Below are 15,977 nucleotides of genomic sequence, written 5' to 3'. Positions count from 1 at the left end.
CTTTATTATGCAGGAGTTCAAGAATTCTAATAATTTCCGGTATGATCACGGATCTGGCGGTGGCTCGGGGTCTGGGCCGGGTTACGGTGGAGGAAGTTCCGGTTCAGGATTTAATGGTAATCCGGGCGGACTAATGGTTAAAATAGTCAGAACAACCAAGGTGGTTACAACCAACAGCAGCAACAGTCAGGTTACCAAAGCAACCCAAAGCAGTTGAGTAATGGGCGGTACCATGTCTTTACCACTAGCCTGGACAAGCGAGACCGGAAGGTTCAGAGGCGGGCAGTCAACTCTGTTGAACCGGCCACACCCCGTTATCTACGTTGGTCTAAACAACCAATCATATGGAGCAGAGAGGATCACCCACTCTAGGTTGATAAACCGAGTCAGTTGGCTCTGGTGGTGGCGCCTCAGGTGGGAGGTTATAAGTTCACCAAGGTGCTCATGGATGGAGGGAGCAGCATTAACATCCTATACTATGAGACCTTCCGTCGTATGGGACTAACAGATAAGAATCTCAAACTGTCCAATACAGTATTCCACGGTGTAGTGCCTGGCAGATCAGCATATCCCGTTGGTAAGATAGCTCTTGAAGTGGCCTTTGGGGATGATCATGATTCCAGGTCGGAGACATTAATGTTTGAAGTGGTGAAAATCCAAAGTCCATATCATGCCCTGTTTGGGCGTCCAGCATACGCCAAGTTTATGGCTCGGCCCTGTTATGTGTATTTGTAGCTCAAGATGCCGGGTCACAAGGGGACAATAACGGTTCACGGAAGCCGCAAAATCGCTTTGGAATGCGAGGAAGGAGATGCGGCTTATGCAGAGTCGGTTTGTGCCACTGAGGAGTTGAAGTACTATAAAGACAATGTTGATCCGGCGGACATGACTCCGTTGAAGAAGCCAACTACGGAGCATGATCCGGCCCTGAAGTTCAAATCGGCAGCAGAAACTAAGCTTGTTGACTTCGTACCTGGCGATTCGTCCAAGCAGTTCAGCATTAGTGCCAACTTGGATCCGAAATAGGAAAGCGCGCTCATCAAGTTCATCCGTGAGAATCGGGACATTTTTGCATGGAAGCCCTCTGACATGCCAGGTGTACCGAGGCAACTCGCTGAGCACACACTTAATGTGGATCCTAAGTACAAACCGGTGAAATAGTTCCTCCGCCGGTTTAATGAAGAAAGACGCAAGGCGATTGGAGAAGAGGTAGCCAGGCTCTTGGCAGCTGGTTTTATTGTTGAAGTTTTTCACCCTGAGTGGCTTGCCAATCCGGTGCTAGTCCTTAAGAAAAACGGCACCTGGCGTATGTGTGTGGATTACACAGATCTTAATAACGCTTGTCCAGCAGATCCTTTTGCCCTCCCCCGTATTGATCAAATCATTGATGCTACGGCGGGTTGTGAGCATTTAAGTTTTTTGGATGCATATTCTGGCTATCATCAGATCAAAATGGCAGTTAAGGACCATGAGAAGACGGCATTCATAACTCCCTTTGGAGCCTTCTGCTATGTGTCTATGCCCTTTGGGCTCAAAAGTGCCCAGGCAACTTATCAACGGTGTGTACAAAATTGTCTTCACAAGCAGATTGGCCGTAATGTACATGCTTACGTGGATGATATCGTGGTTAAATCCAGGGAAAAGGAGACTCTGGTTGATGATTTGAAGGAAACCTTTGATAACCTAAGGACGTACAAGATGATGCTTAATCCGGACAAGTGTGTCTTTGGTGTACCGGCGGGCAAGTTATTGGATTTTCTCGTGTCCAACAGGGGAATTGATGCTAATCCGGAGAAGATCACAGCCATCACCTCCCTGGCTAAACCGAAGTGTATCAATGATGTTCAACGCCTGGCAGGCCCGATTGCCGCGTTAAGCCGGTTTACCAGCCGCCTTGGTGAGAAGGCGATCCCTTTGTATCAGATGTTGAAGAAGACGGATCAGTTCGTCTGGAGTTCTGCTGCTGATGAAGCATTTGAGGACTTAAAGCGGCAATTGCCCAATCCGCCTGTGCTCGCCGCTCCCATTGACAAGGAGCCGTTACTGCTATATGTTGCTGCTAATGCTCGTGCAGTCAGCGTGGCTATTGTGGTGGAACGAAAGGAGGCAGGTAAGGAGCATCCGGTTCAACGTCCGGTCTATTATATCAGCGAGGTACTCACTGAGTCCAAGCAAAGGTATCCGCATTGGCAGAAGCTGGTGTACGGAGTTTTTATGACAAGCCGGAAGCTTAAGCAATACTTCCAAGGGCACCCAATTACGGTGGTCAGTTCTGCTCCTTTGGGAGATATCATTCAGAACCGGGAAGCAACTGGCCGGATTGCAAAGTGGGCTATAGAGCTGGGGCTGTACGGTTTGAAATATGTGCCTCGGACAGCGATTAAGTCTCAAGCACTTGTTGATTTCATCAATGATTGGACGGAAATGTAAGCACCTGAAGAAAAGCCGGATCATACGTATTGGACCATCCATTTTGACGGATCCAGGCAGTTGGAAGGCTCGGGGGCTGGAGTCGTATTAACTTCCCCACGAGGTGATAAGTTTTGTTATGTTCTCCGTTTAATGTTCCCTTGTACTAACAATGCAGCTGAGTATGAAGCTTTGCTCCATGGTCTTCGGATGGCTAAGGAGATGAATCTAAGTCGAGTTAAGTGCTTCGGTGATTCGGACCTTGTGGATCAGCAAGTGTCTGGCACTTGGGACTCCAAGGACCCACTCATGGCAGCATATCGTCGTGAGGTGGATATTGTTGCAGGTTATTTCAGAGGCTATCAGGTGGACCACGTGGACCGGCGGAAAAATGAAGCGGCGGGCGCTTTAAGCCGGCTGGGCTCTCAGCGCAAACCGGTCCCACCCAATGTTTTTCTGGATGTGCTGCACAACTCGTCGATGAAGATCCCTGGTGAAGAGGATTTGGCCATTCCTGATCCGGAGGCTCAATTGGTGGCCGTTCTTCATGTTATTCCGGATTGGACGCTTTCTTACCTGGCGTACAAGAACCGGGGCGAGTTGCCAGAAGATGAGGTTCTGGCCCGGCAGATAATCCGGCGATCCAAGTTCATGGCTGTCATCAATGGTGAGTTGCATCATTGCAGTGTATTAGGAGCTTTTCAACATTGCGTGTCTCCTGAAGAAGGCCGTGAAATTTTGCGTGAGATCCACGAAGGAGATTATGGTCACCACGCCGGTTCAAAGTCTCTGGTGGCTAAAGCGTTTCGCCATTGTTTCTATTGGTTAACTGCTCATGCTGATGCGAAGGATCTGGTAAGACGATGTGATGGTTGCCAAAGGTTTTCAAGACATGCTCATGTACCGGCTCAAGAATTGAGGATGATTCCAATTACTTGGCTGTTTGCGACTTGGGGGCTGGATATGGTTGGGCCTTTCAAAAGGTCCAAAGATAAGAAGACCCACCTCCTGGTGGCGGTGGACAAGTTTACAAAGTGGGTGGAGGCAGAACCTGTTAGCAAGTGTGATGCGGCCACGGCGGTTCAGTTCATCAAAAAGGTGATTTTCCGGTTTGGCTTTCCGCACAGTATTATCACAGATAATGGTACCAATTTATCCAAAGGTGCTATGAAGGAGTTCTGCGAACGGGAGCACATCCGGCTCGACATTTCATCAGTGGCACATCCACAGTCCAATGGTCAAGCAGAAAGAGCTAATCAAGAGATCTTGAGAGGCATCAAGCCCCGGCTCATGGTTCCTTTGCAGAGAACGCCGGGTTGTTGGGTAGAAGAATTACCATCTGTGTTATGGAGCATCAATACAACACCCAACAGATCAACAGGATACACACCGTTCTTCATGGTTTATGGAGCGGAGGCGGTTCTCCCCAGCGATATCCGTCATGACTCACCTCGTGTCACGGCTTATGTTGAAGCGGACAACGAGACAGCACGACAAGATGCTTTGGACCAGTTGGATGAAGAGCGTGACATCGCAGCCGCCCGGTCGGTGATTTACCAGCAGGATCTTCGTCGTTATCACAGTCGCCGAGTCAGAACCAGAGCCTTCCAGGAAGGAGATTTGGTGCTTCGGCTCATCCAAGATCAGACTGATATGCATAAGCTATCCCCACCTTGGGAGGGGCCTTTCGTGGTCAGCAAGAATATGCACAACGGGTCGTATTATCTGATCGATATTCGAGAGCATAAGGACTCACGTACATCAGAGGAGGAGACTAATAGGCCGTGGAATATAGCTCATCTTCGGCCTTACTATACCTGAGCCATTGGCTATACTTATGTACATACAATGTATATATTATGATTAAGTAAAATAAACCGGAACCTCAGCTAAAGCGGGGTATCTGTTCTTTTACATCATGTGAGGTTACACGGAGTTGCTCTAAAGCGGCCTCCGGTTTACCCCTTGAGTTCGCTTTGCTAAAAGCATCGTGTTATATCACTTGGAGGATTGGTCGTGTCCGAACCAATACCATGCCTCTTGATAGGCGAAAGCCACCAGATCACTTGGGGACTTGGTCATGTCTGAACCAGTCATGCCTCTTGATCGGCCTAAGGCCACAGAATCACTTGGGGGCTTGGTCGAACCCGAACCACGACCACGCCATTTGGTCGGCATAAAATGCCACAAGAATCACTTGGGGACCTGGCTAACTAGAACCATAGTTACACCTAACGGGAGCTTGGTCGTGTTTGGCCATGGTTACGCCATTTGATCAGCTTAAATAAATCTTTTTTGGAAAACGTTTTTTTTCGTTGCTTTTGCTTCATACTTTTCTTTGAAGGGGTTTTTTTGCTTTTTATTGTGTTCTTTAAACCGACAAAGTTTTTTAACCAATCAATTGACGGAACATAGTTCACGTCAATCCGGAGACTATTTGTCCGGTTTTATCCTTGTTGTTAACATCCTCTTATGGAGTAACACGGTGTTCATTATAACCTGGCACGGTTTACATGGTAACCAGTGTCATATACATATACAGGAGTTGTTATTTCCTCCAATAGTGTGGGTTTGCAAAAGCTCCGCTTCAAGATTGGCCAAGCCAACTTCACACTCAATGGTGGCAGGTATTATGTATCTCAAAATTTTTTGATCATATACTTAAAATTTTGTTTTGGATGTTTTGACTTTATATATACAAACATCATATTCCGCCGGACGGTACAACCGCGGTGGCACTTAACGAATTTCTTATTTCAGAAAGTATTTTGGAAAGTTCATTACCACAGGAAGAACAAGTTATGCGCGAAGGCATATCAACATCAAAGGTATCAGCTAGCCTATTACAAGGCAACATGGTGCCCATAATAACATAATTGTTTTGCACAAAGGAGAGACAGTTTTAAAACCGGCTTCCGGTTTAAGCTTGGCCACCAGCCTGGCCTGATGGTTGTGGGTCATCCTGCGCCGCTTCAGCTTCCGTTTCTCTACCCAGTGGCTGAAAATCCACAGTTGTCCAGTCGATTCCCATCAATGCTTGAAAAACAGCTTCGTCATGGATTAGCGAAGACGGGTCAATATCGGGAGCGTAAGTATGCTTACGGATTGGAGGGATCAAGTTTTCCGATTCATGGATTGGTGCAGCTATTCGCTTGTTCTGGCTGTCATATTGGGCTTGATAATGAGACAAATCTGCTTCCTCAGCCAGTTGACAAGCTAACGGACGTACCTCCCGGTTTATGGCTCGCAGATCCGCTTCACCAAATTCTGACCCGTCTTCCTTCAAACTGGGATAACCTTGAGCCGCTTCAATAGGATCAAAATCCGGCACCCAGGCTTTTGCCCGGATTAAAGCATTGATTGCACCGGTTCGAGCAGCAGATTTCTTCAGCTCTTCAACCCGGGCAGGAAGCACTGACAGTTTCATCAAAGTATCTTGAATCAAAGTGGGCGCCAGTTTGTTATGAGACGCAGTACAGATGATCCGCTGGGCACCAGTATACAATTGTTCAACCAAGGTATAGGCGGCTTTCAATTTCTTCCGCACATCTGACCCCAAGTGACCAATGCGTGTCCCTGAAATACCATAAAAGGTTAGTAAACCGGCAACTCTGTAAGAAGGCAGAACCAATTCAGAAGGCAAGCTGGCTTGCCAAAGATAGCAGTGGTCATGGCATGAACGTGCCGCTTTATGCTGGTCAGTTCATCCGTCACTGGTTTCAGTGCAGCCTCGGCATCCTCTGCTCGTTTGATCAAAGTGGATTTATCAGTGGCCCAATCCGCCTGTTTCTTCTTGAAGTTCTCCTTAAGTTGTTCCATGGCGCTTAAGGCACTGGCCAATTCCTCTTTTGCCTTGGAGGTTTCAGCCTGTTGGTTTTTAGGTTTTCTTGCAGATCGATGACTTGGTTTTCTTTCGCCTTCAGCTCCGCCTGCAGGCATACAGATATGTTTCAACAAATCGGTAGAAGGATTCAAGTACCAACCACATAACAAGTTATGCGCTTAGCACTTGGGGGCTAATGCATATTCGATCTTCATCTTTCAATTGTTTACAAAGTCCCAAGCTCAATACAAGTACTCAACTTGGCACTTGGGGGCTAATGGCTATTTGATCATATGTATTCTGATGCGGCAGTTTCAATTACTTAAAGTACCGGTTTAACTATGCTAAGTTGAACCGGCCCTTGGGGACTACATCAGCAAATTTCAAAGAATCAAGATTCATATTATTAAGTCCCGGTTTGAAAGAATATTTCAAATCGGCCCTTAGGGGCTAGGAGAGTCAGCAAGAATGAAAGCATACAAGCAGGAAGGAGCATATGGAAGTTACCTCATATTTATCCTTCATCATGTTAACCAGACCGGCTTCATAGTCACGGCTGGTATACAGCCGGTTCAGATAGCCGGAATGGATATCTTGGGCGTTCAGAGCAGCGTAAGCCGTCAGATCAGCATTCCACTTGCCTTTGCCAAAAGCAGCTAATTCTTCCTTGGCAGAATGTTTGGATAAAGCGACAGGATTGCTTGGCTCAGTATGGCCAGTGTCAGTAATGACAACTTCATCATCATTGGTACCGCCGGTTTGCACTGGAGCTGTTGGCTTGTCAGTAGGTTTTGCGGGTCCGGTGGAGCTTTCAACCCGGAGGGAACCTGTGGGCTGATGGATAGGACCTGAGGTGTCAGTAGGTCTTTCCTCAGCAGTAAGATCATCATCTGGCTGCGGTGGATCATGGGGAATATCCTCAGGAATAGCCGCTTCAAGATTGGGTGTGGTGCCTGGTTCAAGAATGACATCTTCTTCGGCCGCTTTATCCAGGCGGGCCTTCTTGCTCGGCCTAGGTTTGGCCCTGAGAAGAATAACAAAATTAAATACAGCATATGTTCTAAGGCAATATACTGCAAACATCACAATAAATATAGCTTACCCAAGCACTGTTTTGAGCGGTGGGAGCTGAGTAGCCGACGACTCGCCAGAAGATGAGTGGGAAATAACCTGATAATCGGAGTCAGACGGATTAAGAGGTTGACGAAAGCAGCCCGCTTTAGGACAAGCACTGACAAGCGAATTAGAGACCTCGGAATAACGTTTCCGAACCGGACTGTTTGGTAAACCGGCGGAGGTAACTACCTGGCCGCTGTGCCGGGTGGTGCGGCGAGCTTCGTGTTGTTGAGTCTTCATAAGAAGTTTAGGATCCAAATAAGCAAGAGGATGAGAAAATTTAACTTTCCGGTTTGCTTGACGGATTTTTTGTGAAGGCAAAGTTTCTGAATCGGAAGAGAGAATAATTACCTCTGCAACATCCGCATGGCTGGCTTCGGCATCATCCTGACAAATATCATCATCAATAAGATGCATGAAAAATAAACCAAGTGAGTCAAGCTCTACCTCAAAGTACGGATTATCCACCTCTTCATCAGGGGCCAGATTAGAAGATGCAGTGGTTCTTTTTCGGTGGGCAGTCTTCTTCATAGCTTTAGTTTTTTGCCGTGTTGCTCTTTCCGGTTTATCTGTTTTCTCTGGTTTCTCCTGCGGCAACTTTTTGCTCCAAAACGGATCATCGCCCTGATTATGCAGACACTGATATTAAAAACAATGACCAGACATATCAATAACAGATTCAGCAAAGAGAAAAATCAAAGTCTTACAGCTGGCGGTTTGTTGGTGGCACAGAAGGGAAGCAGGCCGGTTCTAGTACAGATGTGCTCCGGCTCATTCAGTATCTTACGCACAGCTTCTGTGATTTCTTCACCGGAGAGTTGGAGTCTTGAATGCCGCAGTGGGTCATCCACACTATCAGTATATTCGCACATCAAACCGGAGCGCTGACTAAGGGGCAGTATGCTCCATTGTTGGGTTTCGTAGTAATTTCAAAAAAATTTCCTACGCTCACGCAAGATCATAGTGATGCATAGCAACGAGAGGGGGAGAGTGTGATCTACGTACCCTTGTAGATCGACAACGGAAGCGTTTGGTTGATGTAGTCGTACGTCTCCACGGCCCGACCGATCAAGCACCGAAACTACGGCACCTCCGAGTTCTAGCACACGTTCAGCTCGATGATGATCCCCGGACTCCGATCCAGCAAAGTGTCGGGGAAGAGTTCCGTCAGCACGACGGCGTGGTGACAATCTTGATGTACTGCTGCAGCAGGGCTTCGCCTAAGCACCGCTACAATATTATCGAGGACTATGGTGGAAGGGGGCACCGCACACGGCTAAGAATATGATCACGTGGATCAACTTGTGTTTCTATGGGGTGCCCCTGCCTCCGTATATAAAGGCTTAAGGGGGGGTGCGGCCGGCCTAGGAGAGGCGCGCCAGGAGGAGTCCTACTCCCTCTGGGAGTAGGATTCCCCCCCAATCCTAGTTGGAATAGGATTCGCGGAGGGGGGCCGGCCCCCTCTCCTTGTCCTATTCGGACCAAGGGAGGGGAGGGGCGCGCGGCCCATCTTGGGCTGCCCCTTCTCTTTTCCACTAAGGCCCACTTAGGCCCATATAGCTCCCGGGGGGTTCCGGTAACCTCCCGGTACTCCGGTAAAATCCCGATTTCACCCGGAACACTTCCGATATCCAAACATAGGCTTCCAATATATCAATCTTTATGTCTCGACCATTTCGAGACTCCTCGTCATGTCCGTGATCACATCCGGGACTCCGAACAACCTTCGGTACATCAAAATGCATAAACTCATAATATAACTATCATCGTAACCTTAAGCGTGCGGACCCTACGGGTTCGAGAACAATGTAGACATGACCGAGACACGTCTCCAGTCAATAACCAATAGCAGAACCTGGATGCTCATATTGGCTCCTACATATTCTATGAAGATCTTTTATCGGTCAGACCGCATAACAACATACGTTGTTCCCTTTGTCATCGGTATGTTACTTGCCCGAGATTCGATCATCGGTATCCTATACCTAGTTCAATCTCGTTACCGGCAAGTCTCTTTACTCGTTCTGTAATACATCATCCCGCAACTGACTCATTAGTTGCAATGCTTGCAAGGCTTAAGTGATGTGCATTACCGAGAGGGCCCAGAGATACCTATCCGACAATCGGAGTGACAAATCCTAATCTCGAAATACGCCAACCCAACATGTACCTTTGGAAACACCTGCAGAGCTCCTTTATAATCACCCAGTTACGTTGTGACATTTGGTAGCACACAAAGTGTTCCTCTGGCAAACGGGAGTTGCATAATCTCATAGTCATAGGAACATGTATAAGTCATGAAGAAAGCAATAGCAACATACTAAACGATCGGGTGCTAAGCTAATGGAATGGGTCATGTCAATCAGATCATTCAACTAATGATGTGATCCTGTTAATCAAATGACAACTCTTTGTCCATGGTTAGGAAACACAACCATCTTTGATTAACAAGCTAGTCTAGTAGAGGCATACTAGTGACACTCTGTTTGTCTATGTATTCACACATGTATTATGTTTCCGGTTAATACAATTCTAGCATGAATAATAAACTTTTATCATGATATAAGGAAATAAATAATAACTTTATTATTGCCTCTAGGGCATATTTCCTTCAGTCTTCCACTTGCACTAGAGTCAATAATCTAGATTACACAGTAATGATTCTAACACCCATGGAGCCTTGGTGCTGATCATGTTTTGCTCGTGGAAGAGGCTTAGTCAACGGGTCTGCAACATTCAGATCCGTATGTATCTTGCAAATCTCTATGTCTCCCACCTGGACTAGATCCCGGATGGAATTAAAGCGTCTCTTGATGTGCTTGGTTCTCTTGTGAAATCTGGATTCCTTCGCCAAGGCAATTGCACCAGTATTGTCACAAAAGATTTTCATTGGACCCGATGCACTAGGTACGACACCTAGATCGGATATGAACTCCTTCATTTGCTGCTTCCGAAGCAGCTATGTATTCCGCTTCACACGTAGATCCCGCCACGACGCTTTTTGTAGAACTGCACCAACTGACAGCTCCACCGTTTAATGTAAACGTGTATCCGGTTTGCGATTTAGAATCGTCCGGATCAGTGTCAAAGCTTGCATCAACGTAACCGTTTATGATGAGCTCTTTGTCACCTCCATATACGAGAAACATATCCTTAGTCCTTTTCAGGTACTTCAGGATGTTCTTGACCGCTGTCCAGTGATCCACTCCTGGATTACTTTGTTACCTCCCTGCTAGACTTATACCAAGGCACACATCAGGTCTGGTACACAGCATTGCATACATGATAGAGCCTATGGCTGAAGCATAGGGAACATCTTTCATCTTCTCTCTACCTTCTGCAGTGGTCGGGCATTGAGTCCGACTCAACTTCACACCTTGTAACACAGGCAAGAACCCTTTCTTTGCTTGATCCATTTTGAACTTCTTCAAAATCTTGTCAAGGTATGTGCTTTGTGAAAGTCCAATTAAACGTCTTGATCTATCTATATAGATCTTTATGCCTAATATGTAAGCAGCTTCACCGAGGTCTTTCATTGAAAAACTCTTATTCAAGTATCCCTTTATGCTATCCAGAAATTCTATATCATTTCCAATTAGTAATATGTCATCCACATATAATATCAGAAATGCTACAGAGCTCCCACTCACTTTCTTGTAAATACAGGCTTCTCCAAAAGTCTGTATAAAACCAAATGTTTTAATCACACTATCAAAGCGTTTATTCCAACTCCGAGAGGCTTGCACCAGTCCATAAATGGATCGCTGGAGCTTGCACACTTTGTTAGCTCCCTTTGGATCGACAAAACCTTCCGGTTGCATCATATACAATTCTTCTTCCAGAAATCCATTCAGGAATGCAGTTTTGACATCCATCTGCCAAATTTCATAATCATAAAATGCGGCAATTGCTAACATGATTCGGACAGACTTAAGCATCGCTACGGGTGAGAAGGTCTCATCGTAGTCAATCCCTTGAACTTGCCGAAACCCTTTTGCGACAAGTCGAGCTTTGTAGACAGTAATATTACCGTCGGCGTCAGTCTTCTTCTTGAAGATCCATTTATTCTCAATTGCTTGCCGATCATTGGGCAAGTCAACCAAAGTCCACACTTTGTTCTCATACATGGATCCCATCTCAGATTTCATGGCTTCAAGCCATTTTGCGGAATCTGGGCTCACCATCGCTTCTTCATAGTTCGTAGGTTCATCATCATCTAGTAGCATGACTTCCAGAACAGGATTACCGTACCACTCTGGTGCGGATCTTACTCTGGTTGATCTACGAGGTTCAGTAGTATCTTGTTCTGAAGTTTCATGATCATTATCATTAGCTTCCTCACTAATTGGTGTAGGTGTCACAGAAACAGTTTTCTGTGATGCACTACTTTCCAATAAGGGAGCAGGTACAGTTACCTCGTCAAGTTCTACTTTCCTCCCACTCACTTCTTTCGAGAGAAACTCCTTCTCTAGAAAGTTTCCGAACTTAGCAATAAAAGTCTTGCCTTCGGATGTGATAGAAGGTGTATCCAATAGTCTCCTTTGGATATCCTATGAAGACACATTTTTCCGATTTGGGTTCGAGCTTATCAGGTTGAAGCTTTTTCACATAAGCATCGCAGCCCCAAACTTTCAGAAACGACAACTTTGGTTTCTTGCCAAACCATAGTTCATAAGGCGTCGTCTCAACGGATTTTGATGGTGCCCTATTTAACGTGAATGCGGCCGTCTCCAAAGCATAACCCCAAAACGATAGCGGTAAATCAGTAAGAGACATCATAGATCGCACCATATCTAGTAAAGTACGGTTACGATGTTCGGACACACCATTACGCTGTGGTGTTCCGGGTGGCGTGAGTTGCGAAACTATTCCGCATTGTTTCAAATGTACACCAAACTCGTAACTCAAATATTCTCCTCCACGATCAGATCGTAGAAACTTTATTTTCTTGTTACGATGATTTTCAACTTCACTCTGAAATTCTTTGAACTTTTCAAATGTTTCAGACTTATGTTTCATTAAGTAGATATACCCATATCTGCTTAAATCATCTGTGAAGGTGAGAAAATAACGATATCCGCCACGAGCCTCAATATTCATCGGACCACATACATCAGTATGTATGATTTCCAACAAATCTGTTGCTCTCTCCATAGTACCGGAGAACGGCGTTTTAGTCATCTTGCCCATGAGGCACGGTTAGCAAGTACCAAGTGATTCATAATCAAGTGATTCCAAAAAGTCCATCAGTATGGAGTTTCTTCATGCGCTTTACACCGATATGACCTAAACGGCAGTGCCACAAATAAGTTGCACTATCATTATCAACTCTGCATCTTTTGGTTTCAACATTATGAATATGTGTGTTACTACTATCGAGATTCAATAAGAATAGACCACTCTTCAAGGGTGCATGACCATAAAAGATATTACTCATATAAATAGAACAACCATTATTCTCTGATTTAAATGAATAACCGTCTCGCATAAAACAAGATCCGGATATAATGTTCATGCTTAACGCTGGCACCAAATAACAATTATTTAGGTCTAATATTAATCCCGAAGGTAGATGTAGAGGTAGCGTGCCGACTGCGATCACATCGACTTTGGAACCGTTTCCCACGCGCATCGTCACCTCGTCCTTAGCCAATCTTCGCTTAATCCGTAGTCCCTGTTTCGAGTTGCAAATATTAGCAACAGAACCAGTATCAAATACCCAGGTACTACTGCGAGCATTAGTAAGGTACACATCAATAACATGTATATCACATATACCTTTGTTCACCTTGCCATCCTTCTTATCCGCCAAATACTTGGGGCAGTTCCGCTTCCAGTGACCAGTCTGCTTGCAGTAGAAGCACTCAGTTTCAGGCTTAGGTCCAGACTTGGGTTTCTTCTCTTGAGCAGCAACTTGCTTGCTGTTCTTCTTGAAGTTCCCCTTCTTCTTCCCTTTGCCCTTTTTCTTGAAACTAGTGGTCTTGTTGACCATCAACACTTGATGCTCCTTTTTGATTTCTACCTCCGCAGCTTTCAGCATTGCGAAGAGCCCAGGAATAGTCTTATTCATCCCTTGCATATTATAGTTCATCACGAAGCTCTTGTAGCTTGGTGGCAGTGATTGGAGAATTCTGTCAATGACGTAATCATCTGGAAGATTAACTCCCATTTGAATCAAGTGATTATTATACCCAGACATTTTGAGTATATGCTCACTGACAGAACTGCTCTCCTCCATCTTGCAGCTATAGAACTTATTGGAGACTTCATATCTCTCAATCCGGGCATTTGCTTGAAATATTAACTTCAACTCCTGGAACATCTCATATGCTCCATGACGTTCAAAACGTCGTTGAAGTCCCGGTTCTAAGCCGTAAAGCATGGCATAATGAACTATCGAGTCATCATCAGCTTTGCTCTACCAGACGTTCACAACATCTGGTGTTGCTCCAGCAGCAGGCCTGACACCCAGCGGTGCTTCCAGGACTTAATTCTTCTATGCAGCAATGAGGATAATCCTCAAGTTTCGAACCCAGTCCCTGTAATTGCTACCATCATCTTTCAACTTTGCTTTCTCAAGGAACACATTAAAATTCAATGGAACAACAGCACGGGCCATTTATCTACAATCAAACATAAATAAGCAAGATACTTTCAGGTACTAAGTTCATGATAAATTTAGGTTCAATTAATCATATTACTTAAAGAACTCCCACTTAGATAGATATCCCTCTAATCCTCTAAGTGATTACGTGATCCAAATCAACTAAACCATGTCCGATCATCACGTGAGATGGTGTAGTTTCATTGGTGAACATCACTATGTTGATCATATCTACTATATGATTCACGCTCGACCTTTCGGTCTCCGTGTTCCGAGGCCATATCTGTATATGCTTGGCTCGTCAAGTATAACCTGAGTATTCCGCGTGTGCAACTGTTTTGCACCCGTTGTATTTGAACGTAGAGCCTATCACACCCGATCATCACGTGGTGTCTCAGCACGAAGAACTTTCGCAACGGTGCATACTCAGGGAGAACACTTCTTGATAATTTAGTGAGAGATCATCTTATAATGCTACCGTCAATCAAAGCAAGATAAGATGCATAAAAGATAAACATCACATGCAATCAATATAAGTGATATGATATGGCCATCATCATCTTGTGCTTGTGATCTCCATCTCCGAAGCACCGTCATGATCACCATCGTCACCGGCGCGACACATTGATCTCCATCGTAGCATCGTTGTCATCTCGCCAATCTTATGCTTCCACGACTATCGCTACCGCTTAGTGATAAAGTAAAGCATTACAGCGCGATTGCATTGCATACAATAAAGCGACAACCATATGGCTCCTGCCGGTTGCCGATAACTCGGTTACAAAACATGATCATCTCATACAATAAAATTTAGCATCATGTCTTGACCATATCACATCACAACATGCCCTGCAAAAACAAGTTAGACGTCCTCTACTTTGTTGTTGCATGTTTTACGTGGCTGCTACGGGCTTAAGCAAGAACCAATCTTGTCAAGTTGGTGCTGTTTTAACCTTTGAAAGGACCGGCGTAGCCACACTCAGTTCAACTAAAGTTGGAGAAACTGTCACCCGCAAGCCACCTATGTGCAAAGCATGTCAGGAGAACCGGTCTCGCGTAAGCGTACGCGTAATGTCGGTCCGGTCCGCTTCGTCCAACAATACCGCCGAACCAAAGTATGACATGCTGGTAAGCAGTATGACTTATATCGCCCACAACTCACTTGTGTTCTACTCGTGCATATAACATCAACATATAAAACCTAGGCTCGGATGCCACTCTTGGGTTTCGTAGTAATTTCAAAAAAATTCCTACGCTCACGCAAGATCATAGTGATGCATAGCAACGAGAGGGGGAGAGTGTGATCTACGTACCCTTGTAGATCGACAACGGAAGCGTTTGGTTGATGTAGTCGTACGTCTCCACGACCCGACCGATCAAGCACCGAAACTACGGCACCTCCGAGTTCTAGCACACGTTCAGCTCGATGACAATCCCCGGACTCCGATCCAGCAAAGTGTCGGGGAAGAGTTCCGTCAGCACGACGGCATGGTGACAATCTTGATGTACTACTGCAGCAGGGCTTCGCCTAAGCACCGCTACAATATTATCGAGGACTATGGTGGAAGGGGGCACCGCACACGGCTAAGAATATGATCACGTGGATCAACTTGTGTTTCTCTGGGGTGCCCCTGCCTCCGTATATAAAGGCTCAAGGGGGGGGTGCGGCCGGCCTAGGAGAGGCGCGCCAGGAGGAGTCCTACTCCCTCTGGGAGTAGGATTCCCCCCCAATCCTAGTTGGAATAGGATTCGCGGAGGGGGGAAAAGAGAGAGGGGGGCCGGCCCCCTCTCCTTGTCCTATTCGGACCAAGGGAGGGGAGGGGCGTGCGGCCCATCTTGGGCTGCCCCTTCTCTTTTCCACTAAGGCCCACTTAGGCCCATATAGCTCCTGGGGGGTTCCGGTAACCTCCCGGTACTCCGGTAAAATCCCGATTTCACCCGGAACACTTCCGATATCCAAACATAGGCTTCCAATATATCAATCTTTATGTCTCGACCATTTCGAGACTCCTCGTCATGTCCGTG

Source organism: Triticum urartu, chromosome 5 (assembly GCF_003073215.2).
Source record: "Triticum urartu cultivar G1812 chromosome 5, Tu2.1, whole genome shotgun sequence".
NCBI classification, from domain to species: domain Eukaryota; kingdom Viridiplantae; phylum Streptophyta; class Magnoliopsida; order Poales; family Poaceae; genus Triticum; species Triticum urartu.
Note: the sequence above shows the minus strand (reverse complement) of the source record.